The sequence below is a fragment of the Nanorana parkeri genome, unplaced genomic scaffold (genome assembly GCF_000935625.1).
Source record: "Nanorana parkeri isolate BGI_ZX_2015 unplaced genomic scaffold, ASM93562v1 scaffold240, whole genome shotgun sequence".
Lineage (NCBI taxonomy): Eukaryota > Metazoa > Chordata > Amphibia > Anura > Dicroglossidae > Nanorana > Nanorana parkeri.
Genome location: NW_017306508.1, coordinates 779,279 through 783,766, shown reverse-complemented (window position 1 = coordinate 783,766; position 4,488 = coordinate 779,279). Strand labels below are relative to the sequence as shown.

Here is a 4,488-nt window from a genome sequence, read left to right as displayed (position 1 = left end):
GAGCACAGACACGGCCATCAGGATATCGGCATCTCGGAGAAGGACGGAGCACAGACACGGCCATCAGGATATCGGCATCTCGGAGAAGGACGGAGCACAGACACGGCCATCAGGATATCGGCGCCTCGGAGGACGGAGCACAGACACGGACACCAGGATATCGGCATCTCGGAGAAGGACGGAGCACAGACACGGCCATCAGGATATCGGCGCCTCGGAGGACGGAGCACAGACACGGCCATCAGGATATTGGCAACTCGGAGGACGGAGCACAGACACGGCCATCAGGATATCGGCACCGCGGAGCACCGACATGACCATCAGGATATAGGTACCTCAGAGGACCGAGCACAGGCACATCACCCAGGATGTTAGTGCTTCAGGGGATGGTGCGCAAAGAAGACCATCAGGATATCAGTGCCTCAGAGGACAGGAGCAGACCAAACACCCTGGATATTGCTACCGACGAAACAGTCTTGACACCTGGGATTTTGATGCCTCAGAGGACAGGAGCGCAGACACACCGATTAGGATACTGGTGCCTCAGGAGGGGTGCAGAAATGTTTTCACAGGGGATATCGGTACTTCCGAGGACGGAGCACAGACACGTCACTCAGGATATTGTTAGCCTCAGAGGATGGTGCATAGATGTATCCCCCAAGGATATTGATGCCTCAGGGAACGGTACACAGCCATCAGGATTTGAGTACCTCAAAAGGACAGAGCACAGACATGCTGTCCACAATATCAGTGCCTAAGGGGACGGAACCCAGGCAAGACAATCAGGATATCGGCGCCTCAGAGGAGGGAGTAAAGACACATTGATTAGGATATTGGTGCCACAGAGAATGGTGCATAGATGAATGTAACAGGGATATCGGCGCCTCAGAGGAGGGAGCACAGACATGACGATCAGGATATCGGCGCCTCAGAGGAGGGAGCACAGACATGACGATCAGGATATCGGCGCCTCAGAGGAGGGAGCACAGACACGACGATCAGGATATCGGTGCCTCAGAGGATTGAGGGCAGACATGACCCAGGATAGCTGTGCCTCACAAGACGGTGCACAGACACCACACCCGGGATATCAGTGCCTCAGAGGAGAATGCATAAATGCATCTACCAAGTATATCAGTGTCTCAGAGGATGAAGCACAGAAACTGATTAGGATACTGATGCCTCAGAGGACAGTGCAGAGATGCATCTACCAGTTATATCGGCGTGTCTCAGAGGTCGGAGTGTAGACACATCGATTAAGATATTGGTGCATAGATGCATCTACCCGGGCCATCAGTGCCTCAGGACAGAGCGGAGCACAGACACTTCACTCAGGGTACTGGTTACTCAGAGGACACTGCGCAGCCACCACACTCGGGATACTGGTTCCAGAGAGGATAGAGCGCAAACAAACACTCGGGATGCTGGTTCCTCAAAGGACGGAGCGCAAATAAACACTCATGATGTTAGTTCCTCAGGAGGACAGAGCGCAGACATCCCACTCAGGATAATGGTTCCTCAGAGCATGGAGCGCAGACACCCCACTCAGGGTACTGGTTCCTCAGAGGACAGAGCGCAAACAAACACACTCAGGATGTTGGTTCCTCAGGAGGACAGAGCGCAGACACCCCACTCAGGATACTGGTTCCTCAGAGGACGGAGCGCAAAACAAACACACTCGGGATGTTGGTTCCCCAGAGGACGGAGCGCAGACACCCCACTCAGGATACTGGTTCCTCAGAGGACAGAGCGCAGACACCCCACTCAGGATTCTGGTTCCTCAGAGCATGGAGCGCAGACACCCCACTCAGGATACTGGTTCCTCAGAGGACAGAGCGCAGACACCCCACTCAGGATTCTGGTTCCTCAGAGCATGGAGCGCAGACACCACACTCAGGATACTGGTTCCTCAGAGGACGGAGCGCAGACACCACACTCAGGATATCGATGCCTCAAAAGGATGTAACAAAGACACAGATTAGGATATTGCTGCCTCAAAGGACAGTGCACAGACACCAAACTCAGGATATTGGTGCCTCAGATGGAGCACAGTCAACGATCAGGATAGCAGTGCCTCAGAGGAAGGAGCACAAATACCTCATCCAGGATATCGGTGTCTCAGGGGATGGCACATGTACATCAGTTGGGATATTGGTACTTTAGAAGACCGTGCATGGACAAGCAGGCATGTACAATTGCTGCTTCTTGTCAGCACCTCAAAAATATGTACACATTCCTCTCAGTCTGTGGCTCCCATATCAGTATTCAAACACTGATCAGGCTGCTGGTATCTCAGAAGATACCATACAACACTGCTTTGTGTTGGTGCCTCAGGAGGTCATTACAAACCACTGATCAGGCTACCTCAAATGGTTGTATGCACACCATCAAGACATACAGAACCACAGATGTCAGTGCACACACAAACACACTTTTCTGTCAGTGCCATAGGCATCACACACAGATTAGATGCCCGTGCCAAAGATGTCTTTATACACAATGATGAGACTTTATATGGACATCTCTAGCACTGTCTGATAAGTCTGTGTATACCAATCTCTGCTAGTGACACACACTGATCAGAATGTCAGTACCAGAGATGTACATATACACATTGTTCAGCATGTCAGTGCCAGGAGATGTCACTACATACACACACACAGTTCTGCCTCTCAGTGCCACAAAGGTTACACACACACTGTTCTCTCAGTGACATAGCCGTCACTATACAAACACCAACAATACCATCAGTGCCACAGCTGTCAGGACTGACACACTGACCAGGCTGCCAGTGCCAGAGATGTCCCTATACGCGCACTGACCAGGCTGCCAGTGCCAGAGATGTCCTTATACGCGCACTGACCGGGCTGCCAGTGATGTCCGTATACGCGCACTGACCGGGCTGCCAGTGATGTCCGTATACGCACACTGACCGGGCTGCCAGTGATGTCCGTATACGCACACTGACCGGGCTGCCAGTGTCAGAGATGTCCTTATACACGCACTGACCGGGCTGCCAGTGATGTCCGTATACACACAGTGATCAGGCTGTTAGTGCGACAGAATGCAGTACACACTGATCGGGCTGTCAGTGCCAGAGCCGTCCGTCTCCACACACTGATCGGGCTGTCAGTGCCACTTTATAGACACACTGATCGGGCTGTCAGTGCCAGAGCTGTCGCTAAGGCTGTACACAATATACAGGTGGTCAGTGCTATAGACATCTGTTTACATAAACCAAATCAGACTGTCAGTGCCACTGTATACACACACTGATTGGGCTGTCAGTGCTACAGAATGCAGTCAACACTGATCTACAGGTGTCAGCACACACCGATTGCGCTGTCAGTGCCAGAGCTGTCCATATACACACACACTAAGGCTGCACACAATATACAGGTGGTCAGTGCTATCGATATATGTTTACATACACCAGACTGTCAGTGCCACTGTATTCACACTGATTGGGCTGTCAGTGCTACAGAATGCAGTCAACACTGATCTACAGGTGTCAGCGCACACTGATCGTGCTGTCAGTGCCAGAGCTGTCCGTATACACACTAAGGCTGCACACAATATACAGGTGGTCAGTGCTATCGATATATGTTTACATACACCAGACTGTCAGTGCCACTGTATTCACACTGATTGGGCTGTCAGTGCTACAGAATGCAGTCAACACTGATCTACAGGTGTCAGCGCACACTGATCGTGCTGTCAGTGCCAGAGCTGTCCGTATACACATTAAGGCTGTACACAATATACAGGTGGTCAGTGCTATAGATATATGTTTACATACACCAGACTGTCAGTGCCACTGTATACACACACTGATCAGGCTGTCAGTGCTACAGAATGCAGTCCACAATGATCTACAGGTGCCACATACACACAGATCGGTGTCTCACAGACCGGTTTACACACTCACTTGAGGCCCAGGCCGTGCAGGTGTTGTCCTATGAGGCGGATGACGTCCTCATCAGCCTGGCTCAGCCTCTTCTTCTTCTTCAGGCCGGGCTGCTCGGTTCCTCCGCCTCCTCCACTAACACCGGCACTGCTGCTGCTTTCCGGGGCTGTCACAGGCAGCGGCTGCTTCTTCCCCCCTCAGCTGCGGCACTAATGGAGTCCAGGCCGTGACGTCACCGGAAATGCCTATACTGGCTGCGCGCTCACTTCCGGCCATGACCGAAGAGGAGAAGGCGGTGAAGAGGGAGGAGCGACGGACCTTCAGGAGGCGGAACCAGAGGGGGTGGTAATACAATTCGGTAGGAGGAGCGATGGGTTTAGGAGTCGAGACGGGAGCATGTCGTCACTGGCTACTGACAGGACCGAATGGCGTTTAAGAGGAGGAGCGAAGTAAACGAACTGGGGCGGAAACTCGTTATCTAGAATAACGCATCAAGGGCGGAGTCACGTCCTGGAGGAGGAGCGTGAAGGTGCTGAGGCGGAGCCTGCATCGCGGATTGGACCATATGGAGGCGGAAAGGG

The 4,488-nt window shown here is 52.5% G+C and overlaps 1 protein-coding gene across 1 annotated transcript in view; it reads right to left on the bottom strand.

Moving 5' to 3' along the window:
* WDR26 (WD repeat domain 26) overlaps positions 1 to 4,084 on the bottom strand; it is a 65,825-nt gene extending 61,741 nt beyond the window's left edge. Inside the window, exon 1 of the mRNA XM_018556520.1 lies at positions 3,929 to 4,084. The gene's annotated coding sequence lies outside the window, so the exon portion shown is untranslated. The remainder of the gene's footprint in view (positions 1 to 3,928) is intronic.
* Positions 4,085 to 4,488: the final 404 nt, after the last annotated feature.